Genomic DNA, 25,248 nt, shown 5'->3' on the forward strand with positions numbered 1-25,248 from the left:
TAACTGGGCATGCCACTTCTAGAGGGACTGATTTGCCAGGATGTGAGACCCACGTATCATACTTTCCTGCCCCCTTCTTGGATGGTGATGCCTCCAAAATGGCCCTGGTTTGGTTAAGTGTAAGTGACAAAGCTGTCATCGGCAAGTGAGCAAGTAGGTTCAATTTCAACATTCATCAAGTTCCTACTAAGTGTCATCATGGCGATGTGGCATACGAAGTCATATATGGCAAATGCAGGAGACATATACAACAAGCAAGTGCTCTATGAGACCCCAGAGTGGGAAAAAGTCAGAAAGAGTTCCTGGAGGCAGCAGCAGCTGAGCTAGGTAGGCCTTGAGGACTGGGACTGTCAGGATTCCAAAGGGAGAGGGGATAACAGGATCAAAGACTTAGTAGATGTGATCTAAGAGATCCCACAGGCCATTGAGTTCAACTCATACAACAAAAAGAGTTCCCATCATAAGAGACCCAACAACTCCATCTTAGTCTAGTCAAAAAGACACTTCTCCAGTGTTGTACAGAGATGAGGTACCAACATCAGGCTAAGACAGTTCATCAGGCATAAGTGACAAAGCCCACATCAGCACATGACAAATGTAGGAGACATATGAAACAAGTGCTCTATGAGGTGCCAGAGCAGGCCTAATGGATGAGGCACCTGACTCTGGATCAGGAGATCGAGGGTTTGCAATCCCTTTGTGGTCATGTAGAACAAGTATATGGTTTTTTTTTGGGGGGGGTGTATGGGGTGTTCAGGAGGACTAGCACTTCTGGTGTGAGGGCTTGCCAAGCCCTTTACAGGGCTGCTCACTGACCACCTGATTCACTCAACTCTCACCTGTGGCTCCAAGAAACTGGAGTACGTGCAGCAGCCACACCCTGGTAGACTATCTCTACAGGTGGGCTAAAGTGGGTTATGGGCAACTGACAGGACTCAACCCCACAGGTGAGTTAGGGGATGTCTACTCCAAGCATGTGAAGACCTCACCCAATGGAATGGGCAGATGAGAACAATTTATTCTGATGGCCATGGAAGCAGCTGAAGCAGACACTGGTACACTTAAGAACTTGGTCAGACGCTGAAAATCCCAAGCCATTGCCAGTTTTCTTGACTTTTGTCCTGCCAGTGGACTTCAAAGACTCAGCAAGAGAGAGTGCAACTCTGCTTCACTTAAATCCAATTCACTCACAGGTCAAGACGTCACCCAAGATGGCACTGGTCCTCTTTGAAATCAAAGGGCAAACAAGAAGATTGTCTAGTTGAGATGGGTGTGCTGGCTGGAAGCTTGGAACTAGAGGAATATATCCTGGTAGATTAACAGTACTTGGTCCAAATGACCATCAAAAATGGTGCTCCTAAATGGCTGGAAAATTGTGGTGGCATTTCATAGGCCAAAGAAGTAACACAACATACTCCAACTGACTATACCGTATCAGAAAGTATTTTAGTTGTCTTTCTTCCTGGAATATCCATTTTCATAGATGGATTGACGCCAATGTTTCAGCAGGGTCTGGGATCAATAGAAATCATTCTTATCCCGCATGGTGACTGCATTCAATAGTCCATAATCACCGCAAAGGTCCATCTGGCCCTTTGTCTTATTAAAAAACAAACAGCATCTGACTCCTTTAATTGAAGAGTCAACTCAAAGACAGGTTGGTGAGGAAGTCCTAGGATGGAGTTTCCAAGACCAAAATAGAGTGTACACCAGACAGTTTCAGACACATGAGGACTGGATCAAATTCACAGAGGTCCCAGCTTAGAAGCACTTAGAAAACCCCTCTGATGATCCTCATCAGATCAGGTACCTAGGATGCTCAAGCAGAAAAGGAGAAACACAACAGCTCTACCTTCTGATGGTAATGGAGACAACAAGCCAGGAACCAACACTTCTGCATCAGATAATTTGGATCTTCTTTCACCTCATGCCCCCAAAGCAAGCTAAGGGTGTCCCCAAATAAAGATTACCTCTTTTATGGGGTGGCTAGTAGGAGCTCTCTATTTCTGAGGTGGGCAGCTAGGTGGTGCCATAGTGCACAGAGCACTGGGCTGGGAATCAGGGACAATCATCTTTATGAGTTCAAATCCGGCCTCAGACACTTGCTGGCTGGGTGACCTTGGGAACAAATCACTTAATCTTGTTTGCCTCAATTTCCTCATTCTACAAAATGAGATGGAGAAGAAAATGGCAAACCACTGCAGTATCTTTGCTGAGAAAACCCCAAATGAGGTCACAAAGAATCAGACACAACTGAAAAAATGACCGAACAACAACAACATTGTAGAGATGAACCATTCAAAGCCATGAGGAGCAAAAGAGGCAGTGCAGTCTGGTGGAAATAGCCCTGGGTTGGCAGTCAGAGGACCTGAGTTCAAATTATAGCTCTGTGTGACTCTGAACAGGTTACCGACCTCTGCGCCTCAGAATCCTGATTCGGGAGGCAGCGTTCAGCTCTAACTCTTTGGTGTCCTTTGGCGAGGCCTGGGAGAGGCAGAGTCGGGAGGAACTGAGGGAGTGAGAGGGTGTGTGGGACACAGGACGCAAATGGAAGAAAAGCACCATTATGACTCTACCTGAAGGGAGAAGAGAAAGGATGCATGGTGACCCAGACAGGAGGCTGGAGAGAGCTCCTCAGCCAATCCAGAGTCACTGAGGATGCCTTCCCCACACCTTCCTGCCCATGCATACAGCTGACAGTGGAGAAGGGAGAGGGAGAGCAAGGAGAAGAATCTCGGGCCGCAGTCACCGGGAGATGGCCCACAGCCAGCGGAGCCATGCTGTCAGGGGAAGGAAGCGCTCTGGGCTGCCATCCAAAAACAGCTCCGGCTCCTTTGCTGCCCAGGAGCCCCCTTCCCTGCCTCCAATCTCCAGCTGCAGCAGCCCAAGGGCTCCAAGTCTCCCCCTTCCCTTACCTGCCCCTTGCCCTGAGGGCTGGCTCACTGGGGTCGGGGGGAAGAGCTCTCCTGGGTTGGCAGCAGGACTCTCAATGGTCCCTCCCAGGCGCTGTGACCACCTCTTCTGCTCCCTGCTCAATAAGCCCTTCAGTGTGAGACAAATACTTCCTTCATGCATCTCCTTCTCCCATCTTCTGCCAAACGAGGAACCTCGGGTGTGGAAGGCTCACAGTCAGACTCAGCTGGCGTGCGGTTAGTCTTGCTGAAGCCCTTCCCCTCATTCCCCATTACTTTGCTTAGGAGAGGAAGAAAAAGGACATACTTACTACAAAGTAAGGTGAAAATAAGAACACGTCAATGTTTCGAGAAACGAGTCCACTTATTTAGGACTTCTGCACTGGAAGGCACAGGCTCAAATCCTTCCTCTGACACTAGGTCTGCAACCCCTAAGAAAAACCACTCAGAGCCTCAGGTTCCTGACCCCATTTGGGGTTTTCCTGGCAGAGATACTGGAGTGGTTTGCCATTTCCTTCTCCAGCTTATCTGACAAATGAGGAAACTGAGGTAAACAGGGTTAAGTGACTTGCCCAGGGTCACAACAGCTATTCAGTGTCTGAGGCCACATTTGAACTCAGGTCTTCTGCCAGGTGCTCTATCCACTGCACCAACCACACAGCGATGCCTCTCTAAGGCAATGATATAAAAAGGCCAGTATACCTTATTGGGTACAACAGGCATATTTCCTATTATATCACAAGATGCTTATTTTGAAAGGAAATCAATTGGAGTTCTTTCCATAAACTGGAGAATCCTTCCATACAGCAACAGTAAACTCTGATTCATCTTTTGGGCAAACCTGGACACTTACATGCTAGATTTGTTTTATAGATGGTACGTTCACATTATTTTCCCATCATCACCACTTCCTGCCTTCAGTTCAGGAAATAGAATCATGATCGCAGCTCACTCTGACCAGAGAGGGATGACAATGTTTGAATCAACTGTCATTTCTGGAGCACCAAATCAAACCAATAAGCATGTGCCTGGCTCCCTGCTTGCTAATCAAGCTAGGACACAAAAGAGAGGCAAAAGACAGGCCTGCCCTCAGGGAGCTCACAATCTACTGGGAGAGCCAACATGCAAGCAAACATATACAAACCACACACAGGATAAGTAAGAGATAACGAACAGAGGGAAGGCACTAGAATTAAGAAGGGCTGGGAAAGGCTTTCAGTAAAAGATGGGATTTTTGTTGAGACTTAAAGAAGAAAAAAAAAAACGAACTGGTTCTTTGTGAGGACAAAAGGAGACCCAGCCTAGTCTCCAGGCTAGGCCACTCCTTCCATCATGTAGACTCTCACCCACAGGGTCAGGAAGAGAAGCTACAAAGGAAAGGCTAATTCATCCCATCAGCACCCTCCCCACATTTTCAGGGATCTGGACCGCTTTATATGCTATGCTAGGTGACATAGGGAATATAGAGAATAGAGGACTATTTATTCTGTCTGACACAGGAGTCAAGAAGACCCCAGCTGGAATCCTGGTCTGACACTTAAGGGACTCTGGGACCCTGGCCAACTCACTTGTACCTTTCTCCATTTCCTGATCTGTAGAATGGGAATAATTTATATCTCCTACTTCACCACGGAGTTGTGAGGACCAAATGAAATAACTTAAGTAAACACTTTGCAAACTACAAAGTGCTAGATAAGTGCTATTTTGTTCTCATCATGTTGGGTATTAACATTCAAAAAATGGCAGCTGGGCTTTCCTCAAAACTCTTCCTTCAGACACAAACCCATTCTGTCCAGTGAATGGCTGGGCAAGGCTAGATAGGGAAGTGCACCGTCATTCGGGTCACCCAGGGGCATTCTGCGGCAGCCAGGTGTTTACCAAACTTCAGGCCCAGAAAACTTCTATTTTCAGATGGCCCTTCTCTTGGTGGTTTTCCCTCATTTACCTGAGGGCCCAGATATATGTTTAAGAAAGACTCAATTCCAAGGCAACAACAAAGTCGATTCATAGCTTAATTGGTCACTGACTTTAATTAAACTTCCAAGTGTCTCTGGTTGGGGACAGCAACAATGCCTTTGAGGTTCAGATTGGTTGGGTTAAGGCTCCTCCGTTTGGCCTGAAGCCCCAGCCAGTCACAGCTGCCAAGTCTCCACCCTCTAACTCCTAGGGCCCCATACTACAAAGAACTGAATTTACTCCCTAGCTTACAGAGAAGCTGCAACATCCTGGAGTCTCCCATTCACATCCATGAAAACAGCATTTACTCATCCCTACGTGCTACTGACTATGGACAGGGAAGTTTTAACTGGGTTGCATATACTAGATTCCAAAAGCCTAAGAATCTTCACTCTTATAATACTTATAGCCTGTGACTTTTGTTGGACCTCATCCACTATTATTCTACACACACATCTCCTCTCTGGTCTAGAAGGCCCAGAATTTAAGGCTACCTCAAAGGACCAAGCTAGAGATGGGCTGCTTTTTGTTTTAATTCATAAGGCAAAGAAAATAGATAGTAGGATGAAAATGTTTATTTCAAAGTAAAATCATACTATTTTTCTGTCAACTGACTCTCTTCCAGTGTTAAGGAGGAAAAACATGAGTAAGCTGTCTCATGGGAGTAATTTTGAGGCCATCCTCCTAAGCAAGTTAAAGGAATTACTTGAAGCGCACAACATTTCTCATCATTTCAAAACTCTACTGTGCCTTTAAAAACAATAACAACTCATTCAAGGAATTACACTAGACTTTTGAGAGATATACAGATAATAAAAGCTGACTTTAAGGTCTGCAAAACCATGTATACAACTTTACCTCGTTTGATCTTCCAAACAACTCTGGGAAGCTATATTATTATACGTATTATAATACTGTCAACCACATTTTACAGATGGGGAAACTGAGACTCTGAATGATTAAGTGATTCTCCCAAGGTCACACACTGTAGAACAAAATGGGGGGGGGCAGCATTTGAATTCAGATCTTCCTGAATGAAAATTCTTTCCACCATAGCTGATTGCTTCTCAAGCTTCAATCACAACAGAAAATGAGGTCCCCAGAAAGTTGTTACCAAAGAGGCTTCCTTGGATAACCTTAATAAATCATCTTGTTTTGGAATAATTTGGGAATTGATCTTGTCAAACAGAACTAGGCAACCTCAGGAAGTCTTTTCTATTCTAAAAGATTCGGTGATCAGATTTCCGCTGGAATGACTGGCTTCCAAAGACAACTTTTACTGGCTGGGGAGGGAAGAGAGGAGAAGGAGCACCATCAGGGAGAGGACAGAAATATATATACAACTAGCTTTTTTTTTTTTCATGAAGGAGGAAGATAAGGGAAACTGAGAAGAGGATCTGAAAAGTACATATTCAGCTGACCTAGCTCCCTCACTGTACCTTCAACTGGAGAAAATGCTCTTCCAAGTCCCTGCTTAAAATAACTATGGAGCCTTGCTGGAGAAGAATGGCAGATATGTTCCAGCCCAATGCATTCCAGCAATAGGTAAGTGATCCCTCTCTACAGACAGCTTTGTCAAGAGTATCCTAGAGGCAGAGAGCTATAATTTTAAAAATTACAGTTGTCTCCCAATTCCTGGATTTTCTTGTGTTATGAGTAAGTTCAGGACCGAGGATAGCCAGGTATATGGATTTGGGCCAAATCACTCCTCTTCTCCAGGGCTCAGTTTCCCTTACCTGTAAAATGAGGTGGATTAGTCCTGATGAAAGCCCCCTTTCCAGATTTTTTCAGCTCGAAATGAGGATTCCCATTCAATTCCATTTTTAATTTTGATTGGGTTATTAATACAGCATGACGTATTAGAAATGGCAAGCAGATCTGGCGAAAACGACGAGGAATAGGGAAGAGCTTTGGTCAGGCTCCCTTTAGTGACAGCGCTGCCCAGGGGAAAATGGTGTGGCCATGACACAGGCAACCTGACATAGATGCAAGAGCCCAATATAGCCATTCGAAGGTAACCTCATGAGGAACACAGCAGGTGCTATATAAATGTTATCTATTATTATTATTATGTCCTTTTTTGACCTGATTCCTCCATCTTGCTAGCTTTATTGGGTCCTCGGACAAAGTCATTCACTAAAGAGAGAGTTGGTACATGACTTTTCTGTTCACAAGTAATTGTGTGCTCAATGCAAGGTGCAACCAAGGATGGATGGATTCTCTGCGGCCTGTGCTTAATTCTGGCCTAACAATTAACACCAAGAAAACACAGATTTTCCCCCAGCCAGCACTTCATCATCCATATAAGATCCATTGGAGAAATTTTGAATGCTGTGGATAAGTTCACTCACCTTGGCAATATACTTTCCAGGGATGATGAGGCTGATGCATGCACTGCCACAGAGAAGAGAATTAGGCTGTCGACCAAAATGAAGGTCTACAGAGCCCTTGTGCTGACCTCTTGTTGTATGCTTGTGAAACCTGGACAGTACACCAGCACTATGCCAAGAAACTGAATCACACTTCCACTTGACTTGTCTTAGGAAGATTCTGAAGATCACCTCACAGGATAAGGCACCAGACACTGAGGTCCTTTCTCAAACTAAACAGCCGAGCATTCAAAGTCTACAGCAGAGAGCGCAACTCCAATTGCCTGGCTATGTTGTTTGAATGCCAAACTTACATTTGCCTAAAAGACTATTTTATGGAAAGCTCACAAGGCAGGAGCTCACATGGTGGTGAGAAGAAGTGATACAAGGACACTCTCAAGGTCTCTGAAGAATTCTGGAATTAATCGCGTGATATGGGAGACACTGACAAAGGACCGGCCAGCGTGGCGTGCCTGCATCAATGAAAGCATTGTGTTCTATAAGCAAAGCAGGATCACAATAGCTCAAAAGAAACAAGAGATGCACAGTTAGAGACATCTCCACTCCAAATGTTCATGTGGACCATCTGTACCTGAACGGTGGTAGAGCCTCTCGAGAATGCGTTGATCTGATCAGCCAGTTGGACCGCTGTAACTTGACTTCAATATAATGATGTCATTTTGGTCCTCTTCAAGAACAAAGCACGACCAACCAAGCAACCAGCACGATGTTGAATTATCTTTAACCCCCTTTCAGTCCTACAATTCTTATGACCGTATGGCAGCAATGTACTGATATTTTACGGTGGACTGGCTTTTTAATAATTATGTACCAAAAATAAAAAATAAATTCAGTGATTTTCCCGGAGAGTGGAGGAAGCACCTTTGCTTTTAGAATATCTGCTTGGATACTAAAGGCACTAAGTGATGTAAATAATGATGACAACAGCCAACATGAATTTGGGGGTGGGATGGGTATGGGGGAGGAGGGGTAAGGAAAGGAAGTCTGAGAAAAGCCAAGCCGTTTTAAAAACATATGACAGGCAATAGCGTTTTAACTCACAGATAAGGTTAAAAAAAAAAAAGCCTGTCCCTACTTTTGCTCTTGTTTCCAAAGAAGCAAGGCTTTCAAAGGATTGCTTTATGTCCACCTCCATTTCAGAAGGTTCAATATCAAAATCCAAGAGAAAATTAATTAAAACTGGAGGCCCTTTAGCAACAACATTGCCATGGTGTAAAATATTGTGTTTGTGACACAATCAAACTAACACAGTGATGGAAGAGCCCAATGTAGTATATTACTAACAGTTCACCCCTTAATATGACATCCCAAATCAATGCAAAGTGGGTGAGGGGAAAGAGAGGACAGCATGGGAACTAACTGCTGTGGTGATCTGTGACAAGTTAATTTCCATGTTTAAAAAAAAAAATCAGGGGCAGCTAGGTGGCACAGTGGATACAGCACCAGCCCTGAAGTGAGAAGGACCCTGAGTTCAAATCCGGCCTCAGACCAAACACTTGACACTTACTAGCTGTGTGACCGTATGCAAGTCACTTAACCACAATTGCCTTAAAAAAAAAAGGTTATAAAAAAAAAATCATAAAGAACAATCCAGCCCAAGTCAAATGTCTCTATACAGAGCCTCTTTCAAAGGACTTCAAGCTACTGACCAATTTCATTCATACAAAAGATGGTACTATTTCCCCCATTTTACAGTTAAAGTAAGAGATTGATACACATTCAATACATTATCCAGGGGCACACAGCAAGTCAGTGGTGGAAAGAACTCAACTCTTAGTTTGGGGGGGAGGGGTGATGACTCATTTATATAATGCCAACTACCTATAAGACACTGTGCCAAGTAAATACCTTACAAACATTACCTCTTTTGATTCTCTTAACAACCCTGTTGCCATTATCTCCACTTTACAGTTTGAGTTCATTGTTTTGTTCAGGAAATTATGAGAGGCATTATGCTAGAGCACAAAGATCACTTACAAGTAAGAGACCTAGAATAATGATGATGATGATGATAACTAACATTTATATAATCCCTTACTATGCGCCAGGCACTGTAGGTACAAATACAGACACAAAATAGCCTTTCCCTGTCCTCAAAGAGTTTATATTTTATTGGGGGCAAGAAGGGGAAGGCAGTTAAGAGAGATTGGCACAGATAACCAAAAAATGTGGGGGAATAAAGAGCATTAATAACTGGAGGACTTAGGAAATGACCTTTGAAGTGGGTGGTCTTTGAAGAATCTTAAGGATTCCAGGACAAAGATGTGAGGAGTAGAGGCATGAGCCCGTGCCTGCCCTTCTGAGACTACTTCAGGTCTCCTCCGTATGTATCTTTTAGACACAGCTGTTAACATGTTTTCCCCATTAAAATGTGAACTCCTTGAGGGCAGGCAGTGTTTTCACCTTCTCCGCCCATCTTTCAGGATATTGCCTGACATTTGGTATGCACTTTAATGCTTTTTGTTGAGTTGGTTCTAGACATGGCAGCTTGGAAAAGTCACAGCAGCAGGAAAGGGAATATGGTGCAGAGAAAATAGTCATAAAACATCTCAGGGCCCCGGTTTCTTTCTCACTAAATAAAAAAAAAAGGCACTTTTTGTGGGGTACTGGTCAAAGACGCTTTGTAAACCTACAAACTGTAGGTAACTACAGTGTGTGTAACTACATGTGTGTAACTACACACATGAGGAATTATTATTCTCCTCTTTCAACATGAAGACATTTTAGTCTCCCGGTGAGGAGTCCTCATACCAAATACACCCACTTGGGTTCATTAGTTTTACTTGGTGAAACTTCAGATCATCTTTCGTCTAAAGATGTCTTCTGCATGATGCTCAGAACCAACCTCAGGTCTTCAACATTTTACATATAACAGGAGTCCTCAACCTTTTCTGTCTCCCTCACTTTTGGGGGAATGAGAAGGGAGAGGAGAAAAGAGGTCCTGTCCTGGAGCTTAAATGCCACCCCCACCACCACCCAGAATCCCAGGAAGCTTCTGAAAGTTAGGACTACAAATACAGCTTGGAAATCGAAAATCACAGAATTGCATAGAGTTGAAGGAGCCTTTTAGATAGAAGTCTCACCTCTATAGGCTAGAAAAGAGCTAAGTGAGGTATCTGTCCAAGGTCACATAGCTGCTTAGTAATCTCTCCCTCTTTAAATTCCTCATGTCACTTAGCACATTCTCCCTTGTATACTAGCTATTTGTGCACATGTCACATGCTGAATGTTTCCATCAGACCATAACCTCCTTGATCACGGGATGGCTCCTATCCATACATGCTCCCCTCCCCAACATCTAACCCAGGGCCTTGCACAGAGTAGCAGCTTAATATACGTGAGAGTAATTGAACTGGCAGACAAGAGACTAGAACTCCCTGCCACCTAGTTCAGTCCACTTTTCCAAGACGGCAGACACAAGCCACTATGAAAGCATTCTTGGCTGCAAAACCAAATTTGAGGATCAGCTTTCCCAATACCTTTATTTCACTTATTCAGTCCACCATAGTTATTCATTATACAACTGGGACCCTAGGCTTGGGCTCAAATCCCTGTGTGAACCTCTCCAGGCTGTATCTGAAAACTGATTTCCAGTTCCTGTTAGGTACAGATTTTAACAGCCAGTCAAATATTTATTAAGCACTAACCTACATAACGGCAGAACACTTAGCTTATAAAAAGTTAACCTTACCTTTCTGAAAAAGGAAGGACCCCCTCCCCCAAAAATCCTTACAGACACGTGTCAATTCAACACAACTGACATTTGAAAAGGACCTGTTTTTTGAGCAACTGGGAATACGAAGCCCAAAATCCCAAAATATTCCTGCTCTAGAAGGGATTACATTCTAATGGGAAGGCTATACTATGCTGCTTGTTTCCAATAATGATGCTAACCACACATAGAGATAGTGACATTGTCAGTCAGTCAGTCAGTCAATAAGCATTTACTATGGGTCACTCACCGCTAGTGATACAAAGAAAGGTATATGACTATCTTTGACTTTAAAGCGCTCACAATCTAATGGGAAAGAAAACATGCAAACAACTATGTACAAGCCAGATACAGGCAGGATAAATTAGAGACAATGAAGAGAAGAAAGGCTCTACTGGTTGGTGGTTAACTATCAGGTACCTCCAACTTCCCCCAAGACAAAAATTCTTGCTAGCATGAGATGGTTCGTCATGATTTCTTCGTGACTCAGTACTGCTACCCATAACAATGCCAAGCTTCTGTGCAGCACTTCCCTGAATACAAACTACCAAGCACCCACTCCTTTCTGTAGGAGACGGGAGGCCCACAAGAGAGCCTGCATACAGTTCAAGGTTTTCTATCAATTCTTCATTTTTCTCCGCCCTATACCTGCTGGAACTCTCTGCCAAAAACAGAGCTGTTGATAATCCTTGTCTTCCTTCTTCAAAAGACCAAAGAAGTTATAAGAAAAACTGCTATTCTAAACTTGATCTGGACAAGCACAGACAGAAAAGACGACTTTATCTTAGAAGAAAGGCGACTTTATCTTAGAATGTGACAGAGGAAAGGAAAACCAAGCAAGGTCTGTTGCACGGCATAGGAGTTGTCCATTAGAACATTTAGGATAAAAGTGGCTCTGGATTCACGCAGCTCCCGTTTCTTTTGTGCTTTGCTCGTACAGCCCAGTGCCTTCTTGGACGAAACCACACCTGCCTTCTTTGATTTGGGCACACCAGGCTGGATGGTCTTGTTCCATCATTTCCCATGCCTCACAGTCAATACAAAAGCTCACAAGAGAGACCTTGAGAGTGTCCTTAAACCACTTCTTCTGACCGCCATGTGAATGCCACAAAATGGGTAAGCATACGCTGGCATTCAAACTACATGGCCGGCCCATCAGAGTGGTGCTCTCTGCAACAGGGTTTGAATGCTTGGCAGTTCAGCTCTAGTGAGGATCTCAGTATTGTATGTTGCCAGGTAATCTTCAGAATCTTCCTGAGACAATTCAAATGGAAGAGGATCAGTTATCTGACCTGGATGGTGACAGACCATCCAGGTTTCACAGGCACACAAAGAGGGTAGTCAGCACGATGGCTTAAGGTCTACACCTTTAGTTCGGTAGACAATGTAATACTTCTCTCCACACTTTCCTTCGGAGCCTCCCAAACACCAAGCTAGCTCTAGCAATATGTGCATCAACCTCATCATCTATGTGGACAACCCTGGAGAGCAGGCTGCCAAGGTGAGTGAATTTATCCACAGCATTCAAAATTTCCCCATTTACTGTGACCAACAATTCCATGAATTGATGGTGTGGTGCTGGCTGGTGGAGAACCTGTTTTCTTAGCACTGGCTGTCAAGCCAAAATTAGCACAGACAGCAGAGAATCAGATTCATACTGTCACACGCATCTCAGCCTCAGAGGCTGCATTGTGTGCACAATCATCTGCAAACAAAAAGTCGTGTACCAACTCTCCCTGAACTTTGGTCTTGGCTTGTAGCCTGTTTTCAAGTTAGTTTACCGCCAGTGCAGAAGATGATCCTGATGCCATTTTCATCCTCACTGAAGGTGTCTGACAACACCAAAAACATCTTGCTGAAGAGCATGGGAGCAAACACACAACCCTGCTTCACTCCTCTGGTGACTGGGAAAGCATGAGAGGATAGTCCTTCATCTAGAACCCATGCAAGTGTGCCATCATGAAACTGGTGTACAATATTGATGAACTTCTCTGGGCAACCCAATTTCTCCATGATCTTCCATGGGCCCTCACGAGTGACAATATCAAAGGCCTTGATCAGGCTGACAAACATTGTATACAGATCTCTGTTCTGCTCCTGGACTATTGCCTGGAGTTGTTGGGCAACAAGCTTTATGTTGACTGTTCTTTGGCCCTTTCTGAAGCCACAGTGAACTCTACAACAGGGGACCATCTTCCAGATGATTAATCTACCAATTAAAGAAGACTCTGGCAAGAATCTTACTAGCAATCACTAGGAGAAAGATCCCCACCCCCGTGACTGTCAGAGGACAATCTTTTCCTTTATAGAAATGGACAATGGAGGCATCCTTTGCTCCTTCTTGACCTATATATCATTATATAATACACAATATATTATTAAATATAATATATAATAAATTTATCTTATAGACGAAAGGAACATCTAAGAAAAAATGGAGCTGCTGCTCCAAGTGGATGGGACAGAACAGCTTAGGTCTTAACCTGCTTGTGTCATATTCCAAGGAGAATGATCTTTACACTGGACAGCGTGAAATAAAAATGGCCATTAGGGAGCTGACAGCCAAAATAAGTAGGAAAATATTAAGAAAACCCCTGGCTGTCCTTGATAAGTTCAAGTTCCTTGGCCCTGATGAACTACATACAATCCAGGGGTATTGAAAGCAACTGCTGAGCCACTCCTGGGGACTTCTGAAAGCTTGTGGGCCATTGCCACAGAACCAGAGAAAGGGGACTATCACTCAATTTTCCAAACCGCAGGTGAGAAGGAAACTTTCCAACTATAGGACAGTGAGTCTGACTATGAGTCCTGTCAAAATTCTAAAACGTGTTATTAAAGGGAAGTGACCATCTAGAAAAGGAAACGGTGATTACAAAGAGCCAGCATGACTTAATTGAGAACAGGTCATGCCAGGCTAACCTCATTTCCTTTTTGGAGAGGATGACTAAACTAGGAAATAAGGGGAATGCTGGAAATATGGTTTATTTAGATTTTGGCAAAGTATCTAATAGCCTCCCATGCTATTCTTTTGGGAAATACGGAGAAATATGGGTTAGATCACAGTACAATTAGGTGGACTCTTGGTGTCTTCCCTCATCAGAACATTAAGACCCTTGGTTAGCAGAAACTGCTTCCTTCTTTGTACTTGCATTCCTAGTGCCTAGTTCAGAGAATGTGTTTAATAAATACTCGTTGATTGATTGGTTGAGCCCAGGACTCTTGGTGTCTTTACCCACTACAGTGTAAGATCCTAGCTAGCAGAAACTGTTTCCTTCTTTGTACTTGCATTCCTGGTGCCTAGCACATAGGATGTGTTTAATAAATACTTGTTGATTGACTGGTTGAGCCCAGTCAATGAGGAAGCTGGTCCATTAATGTTCAATGTCTAAGGTCTCTATCAAAGTATCCTGGGGATCTGTACTCATTCCTGGGTTAAAAATCAGACCAATGACTTTTTAAAGGCTTAAGAAAAATGATCATCAAATAAGCACATAGCATAATCTGCAAAGGACAGACATATTATCTGTTATATTAACAGGTGACAGACAAGTCAGGATTCTGAAATATCTGACAAGACTGATAATGGGATTAACTCTAATTATATAAAATAGGGATTAATATAAAGTTCTACAAAAAACTTCAGAAGTACGTGGTTGAGCAGATTTGGCTAGACAGAAATTCATCTTAAAAGAGACCTGAGGAGGGGCAGCTAGGTGGCGCAGTGTGTAGAGCACCAGCTTTGGAGTCAGGAGGACCTGAGTCCAAATATGACCTCAGACACATGATATGCACTAGCTGTGACTGTGGGCAAGTCACTTAACCCCAATTGCCTAAATTAAAAAAAAAATTAAAAAAAAAAAAAAGACCTGAGGAGTTTAGTTAATTGCATGCTCAATAAGTCAACAATGCAATATGGCAGCAAAGAACGTTGATGCAAACTTAGGGTGCATTAGGAGAGGCATAGCATACAGGACTAAGGGAAATGAAAATCTGATTAATGGCCCATCAGATCAAATCTGAAACACTGATTAATAATGGGTACTATGTCTTAGCAAGGTCACTGACAAACTACGGATTATGCAACCAGCATGATGAAGAACTTTCAGGTCATGCTACATTGGGATTTTGTTTAGAAATATGGATATTTAATCCACAGAAGGCTGGGCCTGTAAGGTTGCTGGTGGGGTGAGGAGGAGAAGGAGGTGACTGTGATAGATGTCTTCAAACATTTAATGTATGTTATATGAGAGGGGAATTAGTCTTTTTCTGCTTGGCCCCAAAGGACACAACTATTAACAATGAATACAAGCCCCAAGAGCGGCAGATTTCAGCTGGATGTAAGGAATAGTTTTCTAACAAGCAGAGTTATCCAAAAATGGAGTGGGCTGCCTTAGTTAAGTGGCAGGGTCCCCCTTTCTGTAAGTTTTCAAGCAAAGGCTGGAGGACAACTTACTGTTTCTCCTCTAGCTGTCTTCACATGCCATCCAGTCACTCAATCTTGCCATCTTCTTGTCATTGTTCCCCTCTACATATTGCAAATTAATGCCATCAATGCTACTGGGAAAAGGCTTGCCAATCAGTTCCTCTATGGCTTGGTTAGCATCCTCAAGATTTCCAGGCCACCACTCCTTTATGTATTGTCTCCCACTATTATAATGTAAACTCCTTAAGGTGAGGTAGAGTACTTGGGACTTGGTAAACACTTTAATAAATGCTTTTCATTCATTCACAGAGCCTAGTACACAATGGTCTATTGATGTAGCTATGTAATAGATGTTCGCTGAAATGAGATCCAGAAAACAGAATTAATAGTTTAAGTTCAAAAACTAATCTAATACTGGCTAAAGAAATAAAGTGGTGAATCAAGGGAATAGATTAGGTGCACAATACACAGAAATAAATGAAATGTGGTGAAGCAGATACAGTGTCCTGCCTGGAGTTAAAAAGACCCCAGTTCACATCTGGCATCAGACACTAACTAGCTGTGTGACCTTAGGCAAGTCACTTAACCCTATTTACCTCGGTTTCCTCATGTTCTAAATGAATTGGAGAAGGAAATGGTAAACTAATCCAGTATCTTTGCCAAGAAAACCCCAAATGACCCAAAGAGATCAGACACGACTGAAACTAAACAAAGTCCAGTGTTTGATAAATCCAAACTTTTGGGGAAAGAACTCAACATTTCATAAAAATTGCTGGAAAAACTGGAAAGCAGTCTGGCAGAAATCAGGCATAGACCAACACCAAGATAAGGTTAAAATGAATAAATGATTTAGAAATATAGGTTGACATAAGTAAATTAAGGGAGCATGAGAAAATGTACCTGTCAGATCTATGTATAAGGGAAGAGTTTTGATACAACAAAAGAGATAGGATTAAGGGAAGTAACATAGGTAATTGTGATCACATGAAAATAAAGCTTTTGCACAAACAAAACTAATGCAGCCAAAATCAGAAGGAAAATAGGAAAACTGAGAATAAAAATTTGTAACAAGTTTCTCTGATAAAAGCCTCATTTCTCAAATATATAGGGACAGGAGTCAAAACTATAAATTAAAAGCCATTCCTCAATTGATAAATGGCCAAAGAATATGAAGTTTTCAGAAGAAATCAAAGTTGTCAATAACTAGTTACATGAAAAAATGCTCTAAATCACTTATTAGAAAAATGCAAATTACAACAACTGAGATACCACCTCACACCTGTCAGATTGGCTAACATGACAGAAAAGGAAAATGACAAATACTGGAGGGGATGTGGGAAAATTGGGACACTAAAGTACTGTTGGTAGAGTTGTGAACTAATCTAGCCATTCTAGAGAACAATTTGAAACTATTCCCAACGGGCTATAAAACTGCATACTCTTCAACCCAGCAATAAACTACTAGATTTATATCCCATAGAGATCAGAGAAAAGGGAAAAGTACCTATTTGTACAAAAATATGTATAACAGCAACTTTTTTGTGGTGTCAAAGAATTGGAAATCAAGGAGATACCCATCAATTGGAGAATGGCTCAACAAGATGCGGTCTATGATTGTGATGGAATACTATTGTGCTAAAAGAAACCATGACCAAGATGATTTTGTAAAGCGAAGTGAGCAGAACCAGGAGAACGTTGTACACAGTAACAGCAACATTGTGTGATGACTAACTTTGACAGATTTAGCTACTCTGATTAAGACAACGATCCAAGACAATTCTAAAAGACCCATGATAAAAAAATGCTATCTACCTCCAGAGAACTGATGAACTCTGAAGGCAGATGGAAGCCTACTTCTTAAAAAACTTTGTCTTATTTTCCTTATGTTTTCTTTTGTGACATGGTTAATATGGAAATGTTTTGCGTGACTTCATACATATGATATCAAATTGCTTGCCTTCTCAAGATAGAGAATTTGGAACTCAATTTTTAAAAATGATTGTTAAGAACTCTTTTACATATAATTGGAAATATTTAATAGAATAAAAATAATTTCTAAAAAAAAGAAAAAAGTACTTTCCATCTGACAAAAAAAGTTCAGTAATAATGTTTAAATATTAGTGTCTTAGTTAATTTTAACTGGCTCTCCCCCTCAAAAACAGTTAATTTTTCAAGTCTCTACTCATCAAATGCTTTAAATTTAGAGATTCATCTATTCATTTTCCATTAAAGGAACTCTCCCTTCATCTCTCTATCAAAAAATCACTCACGTAAATGATTTTTAAAAACTTTCTCTGTCCCTCCTTCCCTACTTGTATGATTTTTAAAATGCTATAAACCTTCTCTGACTAAACTCCATCCTAAACAACTAATGCGGCCTCAACTTTAACCAAGGTGTGAATAAGAATTATATAGACATTCCCTACTAGTGTGAGATTATATACTGATTCTTCTTTTTCTTTTTTTTAGGCAATTGGGGTTAAGTGACTTGCCCAGGGTCACACGCTAGTGTCAAGTGTTTGATCTGAGGCTAAGGCCGGATTTGAACTCAGGTCCTCCTGACTTCAGGGCCGGTGCTCTATCCATTTAGACACCTAGCTGCCCCCATTTTTTAAAAAATTTTTTTTTATATATACTGATTCTTAAAAGAATTTGGTACTACATACAAATAACATTTAGGCAATGTGATTGGTTATGAGAAAATGAAAATTACTCTTTAAATTCATGCAAGCTAATAGACATGTAAAAGTAACGCACAAAGGGCAATTTCTTTTTTCTTTTAAGCACTCCCCCCCCCCCCACTTCCTTAAATCATCACCAATATTTACAAAATACCGGAATATGGAAAGCATTTTACTTAGAATCACAGAAAGAATGGACTTTGTTCTCCAAGCCCTAATTCAATCCAGGAGAAACTTCCTGAAGATGTGTACAAATAGAATTGTTACCCAAATACTGAAATCTACTTCCTTTTAAATTCCAAAGGCCCAGGAGGTAAAGTAGAGCCTGCCTCATCACCAGTAAAAACAGAATCTGTGTCCTCGGGGCATCTGGGTCACCTTAGCAGTCATCCATCCACCCACTCCCTTTCCTATAATTCAAGGGCTCAAGAAACTCATGCGGTCCTACAGGCAGGCATCCCCAAAAGTCTCCTGGATTCCCTTCCAAAGGGAACTGTTCAGGGGCCACTAAGCCTTTGACTCAGGCAGTCAGGGCTGCTGGGACTGGTCATCATCTACAGCAACTGGGAAGAGAAGGAAACTGTTTAAAGCACAGCTCCTGTAGAGTCTATTTCTGGTATTTTGTACCCCCAGCCCAGGCATGTATAAGGTGATTAATAAATGTGTGATGATTGACCGACCGAAGATTTAGGGCAAGCATACATCTCTGTACCATTCCCCAACAGCCCTCTGTCATGACATATGACCGCAATTAAAGCCTGGACAAAAGCCAGAGAAGCTGTCTTTCTCACTAGTTTGCTCAAGGAGAAACCAATGAGATGTTTCCCCCTCTCCCTCCCAAGGCCTCTCCCCACCCCTGTGGTTTGAAACCTCCCACACTTGGAAGGGTCAGAGAATCCTCTCTTCCTTCCAGTCAGGCACAATTCAAAGAGACCCTTCCTGGAATAAATGGCAGGAGAATATAATCGCAATATGTGGAAACTACATGCTTCCTACTCGAAGGCACTGCTTGGTTACAGAAACTTCCCATTCATGCTCCTTGATCATATTAGTCAAGACAAGAAACTGTGGCAGATGCTTCCCGGCTGATTTCCAGAAGGCACAGACTGACCTGTTTTGAAAGTCAGGTAAGATAGCAATGAACAGAAGCTGAGAAGACAATTGTCTCCAATTCACCTGGATTCCACACCAAGAAAATGTGCAGATCCCTTCAGGTTCACCTCCACTGGTATCTTTGGGTGAGCTGCATCAGATACCAGGGAACAGATAAGTGGTTTGCACTGCCTGGATGCTTAATTATTGCCTGTTCCATCAATTCATACTTCCTAAATACCAGACACCTCGAAGACTGGGACTATCATTGACCTTCCAACACCATGCTAAAAAAGTCTACTGCGTCTATTCTCATTAGGAAGGCATTTTTGCCCTACCTCCCAATTCTCAGTCACATTATTACAGAGCCAAAAAAAAAAAAAAAAAAAAAAGAATTTTGAGGGTCATTAGTCCTATCTCTTCCTTTTACAGATGAGCCTCAGTTACATGACTTGACTAAAGTGTGCTAATGGCCAGCATGGAGAATAAATACACCAAAGTGCCTGCCTTCTTGGGATCATCACAGGATGGGCTTTCTGGCTCGGACTAAAATGAAAGCTCAGGGAGTAGGAAGAGGAAGATAACAGCTGTTTTTCCTCTCAGTGGAGAAGGAGTGGCCAGGGTGGAGACCAAGAACCCAAATTCAAATCCCAGCTCAATCACTTCTGTAACCAGGGGCAAGTTACTCCGTTCAAGGAAGTCCAGTCATTTGCAAAATGAGAGGAGATGGGCTAAATACCTTCTATGGGTCTCACTCAGCCAGATAAAAAGTAACTAACCCTAGAGCTCTCCCAGGTCTACAAAGCCCCTCAACAATAAGTTGATAAGCATTTAAGCACTGTGCAAATGCTGGGGATACAAATTAAAAGCAAATACTCCAAGGGTGCTCCAGTAATTTAAAGATGGAGTTTCCCAAGGACCCTTTGGTGTGAATGTTATTAACCCTGAGACCAAGAGAGGTTAAGTGACTTGCGAAGGGGGTCACACAACTTGTCAGCATGTAAGGCAGAATTCATTTCATATTCAGGTCTTTGGGATTCCAGTATCAGTAAGATATTCACTTTACCACGTGAGCAGCCTCTAAATTTATAACTCTAACTTTCAAGTCACTTTGCACTTATCAGATCAGCAAAGTTGACGAAAATTGGCCAAATGCCGGGAAGGCAACGAAATGGACCGCAACATCAGAGAGCTTATTCTATAGGAAGGAAGCAGCAACATCTACATAAACAATTAAATACAAAATATATAACAAGGAATTTCCTGGAGTAGGGTACTAGCAACAGGGAGGGGGAGAGAATGAGACTTCACTTGAAACTGTCTATTCCCTTTCCCTAAATGGACTCTTGTAATTAAGCAAATGTTTAGATTCTTAAGAAACACATTTGTTAAATGAGGAGGAGGGAAATGGCGGCAATGATGAAATCCTACCAGTTGTAGCCATACAGTATGGGGGAATGTCATCCCTCAGCAGGGTTTAACTGAACCATCTGGTTTTTTTTCCAGCCTCCTCATGTCCGTCACTCTCAATCACAAGGATTTAGGGCCAACTACTGCTTTCTGTTTCCTGACAGCACCAGACAGCTGCCCACCCCTTACAGTTACAAAGGGCCAGTAGAGTTTCTCATCCAACTACCAGCTAGAGTGAGGGGGCGTTGAGGGAAACAGAAATCCCTCATTTGTTGCTAAAAATAACACAGGCCCTAGAAAGGAAATGATTATCTTCCCATCCAACTAGACCCATAGAATGGTTCAGATGACAAACTTGGTAGAGGTTTGAAAATGGTTGGCAGATCACACTTTTCCCACCATAGCACCTCCCCCACCAAAGGATGTTAACTATTATTAGGGTGGAGGGAGGTGAAGGGGCTGGAGGTAGAAAGATTCCAGGAACTCAGAAGAAAGGTCAGATGATCCTTAAAGGCAGAAAAAAGTGTCTGAAAATAAAGATGTCCTGGTAGCCTCCTTATCTCCGCTTCCCCCCCCCCCGGAAAAAAAAAACCCCCAAAACCCTGGTGATTTACCTGGGCTTACAGTGAAGGGGGGGATGAGAGAGAGAGCTGGTTACCATCTAAAGGCTTTTGAAAGATTAAGTCCCATTCTCCTTACCCTACCCCTTACCCTTACCTAGTAAATCCTGAGGAACAAATCTAGAACTTAAGGTGTGGACATGATCCCTGCCTTCAGGAAGCTTCCAGTCTATCTGACATTGGAAAAACTTTCAAGCCAGTATTGAGTTCAATAAAACTTTACTGCAGGGAGCAAGTACAAGGAAGAATATGAACTATGTAAATGAAGACAATTCTAGGTACAGAGAAGTCAATTTCCTCACATGTAAAATGAAAGAGGTTGGTGATACACAAGAAAAAATGTTAGATCTGGGAGTAAGAGGCCCAAAGTTTAAATCCCGACCCTATCACTACTTACTACCTTCAACCTTGACCAAACACTTTGAACTCTTGGGACATCAGTTTCTCATCTATGAGGTAAAATGAGAAAGTTGGCCTAGATCAGTAGTGTCAAACTTGAATCTAGGGCCACAAAACCATACCGAGGATCCCTGCAGGCTGCATGATGACTTAGAAAATCATATAATAATATTATCTATGTTTTATTGTATTTTTATCTATTTTACTAAATATTTCCCAATTACATCTTAATCTGGTTCCATTGCACAGGAGTTATGGTCACACGTGGCTTGCAGGGCTACGAGTTTGATGCCTCTAAGACCTCTATAAGGTCCCATCCAGCTTTGACCATGTCTCTCCCTCATTCAATAAATTTCAATAAATTTCCTATTATGTCCAGGAACAAATGTAAAACATAAAATTTTTGGCATTTAAAGTCCTTCACACCTGGCCTCCTCCTGTATTCCCAATCTTCTTACCATCTTCTGTGATCCAGTGACCCTGGCCTCCTTGCTGCTCCTCCCACAAGAGGTTTTCTCTGGCCTAGCATTCATATTTCCCCATGCCTGTAACACTTCCCTTCTCATCTCTACCTCATCTCTCATCTCTTCGGACTTCCTTCAAGTCCCAGCTAAAATCCCATCTTCCACAAGATTTTTCTGGTCCGTTTTAAAGCTAGGGCCTTCCCTCTGTAGTCCACTGTCTCCTTCCTGAGATTGAGTTCTTTGAGACCAGTGACTATCTTTTGTCTTTCTTTGTCTTCCCATCCCTTAGCAAAGTGCCAGGTATATACTAGCTGCTTGTTGATTTTATATACTACAACCTAAGCAGCGATCAACCTAGTGCCTCGATCCACCGCCTTCCATTCAGCTCCCCCAGCCATAAGCCCAGCCCAACCTATTCTCAGGATTTTCAGTCTCTTTGCCTTCTTGCATTAGACTCTAGTTTATTTTGCTTATTACTCATACTTCTACATTTGTGTATAGACATCTGAGGCTGTTTCCTTTCATTTTAGATTTTGTCTCCACTGAATTTCTGGTTACCTCTTTTCCTGCGGTGCAGGAATAAGTCCTATTTTTTCATAGCAGATCCTCTCCAAACGAGCCAAGAAATCAATCCTCTTTCACGTGTACAGGGTCTCTTCTCTAGCCTAAATAGCCCTCTACCCCATCCACTCCTCCATCATTGCAAAAAGGGAGGGGGGAAAAGCCTGAAATGCTTCATTTCCTTGGAATCTATTTTCAACCCAGAGTCACTTGGTCCATCCAAGAAAAGTCAAAGAGGCACCTTTGTTTCCCCACAACAGACCTCAGTGTGGAACCTTCCATTTTTCTATCAGGGCCATGGATGAGGATGGGAGTGAAAAAGGGAAGAGATCCAATCTAAAGATTCTCTTTTCTTCCTCCCCATTCCCAAAACAAAGTCTTCAAAATCACCTGACTTTTTTTTTTTCAAATTAAGATCATGAAACCAATAATTTAAAAAAGACAATGTCCAGTTAGGGAGAATAATTTAAATAAGAGCCGCAGAGTTCCAAAAAAGGGGTTAAGATAAACGAATGGGGCGGAAGAGGGTTGGAAGATTAAATCATGGTCAAGTCCGGGCAAAATGTTTACTCTGTCCCTTCATCCTCCTGGGGCACATAGGAGACACTTATCAATATCTGTTAAATTGAGATGAAGTTATTGCCTCATTCGTCTCCCCACATAGTTCCCAACTCCCCAAACCCCAAACCCAGCTGTCTTCCAAGGTGAAGATCCCAGCTCTGCCCCTAGGGTTCACGCTCCACTCCCAGAGAGGGAAGGCACCCACCTGGAATAAAGAAATGCGTAGGTGCCCTCTGCCCCCTTGCCCCATCCCTCTCCCCCGCGTCCCACTCCGGGCTCCTGTGCCCGTTGCACGGTTCTCCCAGACAATCAACTAGCATTCATTATGCGCCTCCCGTGTGCCAGGTACCGGGCCAAGCGCTGAGAATACAATGAAAGGCAAGAAGACAGCCACATCACAGCGGGGCGAAGGGAAGCGCGCAGAGAGGGTGGGACGGAGAAAGGACCCTGCAATGCAGCCACCGTGCCCTCTCCCCTAGGGCCGTCCTCGGCCCCGCTGGAGGTGAGACAAGGGCAGAGCAGCCAGTCCTCCATCAGAGCTAGGCGCACACAAAGCCCTTCACCTTGTTTTCCAAGCTCCTCCCCGGGCTCCGTTCTTGAAAGGGTCTCGGATGCCCCCTTCGGTGGTCCTCGGCACGGTGCCCCCCTTCTCCTCCCATCTCTCTGGGGCTCGCCCCCCCCCCAGCCCAGCCCAGCCCAACCCCGCCTCCCCACCCTGCAGTCGGGAGGCTCCGCGCGCCCCCTCCCCACTGGGATCGCTGCGGTGCCCACCCAGGGTGGCGGGTTCATGGGCTCCCACCCGGGCGCGGGGACCGTGCGGCGCTTACCTGCGCGGAGGCGGCAGGGGCAGAAGACGGAGGAAGAGGAGGAGGAGAAGGAGGAGGAGAAGGAGGAGGAAGAGAGAAGGAAGGGAAGGTGAGGCTGAGCAGTCAGTGCCCCACAGCTGCCCCGGCAGCCGAGCTCCTGCCCTTGTGCAGCGGCTGCAGCGGCCGCCGCGGGCTGACTCCTCACTGGGGCTTCCTGTTCGGCTGGACAAAGGACATTTCCTGGGAGGGGCGTGGGAATGCTCCCAGCATGCCTCAATTTGTAGTTCCCGGGAACTTCCTGCCCGCAGCCCCCCGCAGCCCCCCACGGCGCCGCATCTCTCTTTCCCGCAGGGACAGTCCGCGCACGCCTCCCCAGCCGAGCGCGGCGGCCCTGCGTCAGTCTGTGCCTCTATGCCACGCGCGGCCGGCCGGCCGTGGCCACACCATCCTACACCGCTACCTGGACCCCTACGAGCGCAGCATTTAGGGGGTCAAGCTGCGGGGTTTGTCGCAGTGTACTGGAGGAAGCCTTTTCTTTCTTTCCTAAGGGACTGAAAGATGGGGTGTCTGGGATGTGGGTGTTATTTTTTGGGCTTGATTTCTAGAGTTTTGATATTTTATTTTCTATTAAAGACATTAAAGACGCAGAAATCCTGCTTGAGGAGGGGGGTGGAGCTGTCATGAAGAATTTAAAAGCAATGTACTTGTGAGATTAATCTAAAGGAATCAGTCTCGGGAATCTCCTGGTTCCTCACCTTCTTTGACAAACAAACCTGATTGGTTTCGGACTCCTACCCTCTGACATTCCCATCTTTGCTGTTTTCAAGAATGCTGATGGCTTGGAATGCTGAGGGACCTTCTGTGTATGGCTGTGGTAGCCCCTACTCGTCTCACCCCTAAAAATAGACCTACTACCCTTTCAGAACGTTAGAAACCAAGGCAGAAGGGAGTGCCTTCTAAAGAAGGGTAGGGAGAGGGTGAGTAGGCAGAGATGGCAGCTGAATGAATCACAGAATCTTAGAGTGGAGGGGCCTGAGAAGCTGTCCTGTTCCTCTAGAGCATTCTTCTAGTCACTTAGAGTGTGTATGTCTGTATGTACATATACAAGTATATGTATACACATACCTATACATATATTCACCCATTTACTTCAATGCTGGCTCCCCCATTAGAATGTTAATTCCTTGAGAGTAGAGATTATGGTATTTTCCCCCCTTCCTTTATATTCTCAAGCCCTTAGCATAATGCTTAGCACCCAGTA

General features: G+C 43.5%; 1 protein-coding gene across 1 annotated transcript in view; it reads right to left on the minus strand.

Moving 5' to 3' along the window:
* The window catches only part of ZNF697 (zinc finger protein 697), a 44,258-nt gene extending 20,104 nt beyond the window's left edge, over positions 1–24,154 (minus strand). The window contains exon 1 of the mRNA XM_027866785.1: positions 24,009–24,154. The gene's annotated coding sequence lies outside the window, so the exon portion shown is untranslated. The remainder of the gene's footprint in view (positions 1–24,008) is intronic.
* Between the last annotated feature and the right edge of the window lie 1,094 nt (positions 24,155–25,248).

Source organism: Vombatus ursinus, unplaced genomic scaffold (genome assembly GCF_900497805.2).
Source record: "Vombatus ursinus unplaced genomic scaffold, bare-nosed wombat genome assembly UNPS02014782.1, whole genome shotgun sequence".
Taxonomy (NCBI): Eukaryota; Metazoa; Chordata; class Mammalia; order Diprotodontia; family Vombatidae; genus Vombatus; species Vombatus ursinus.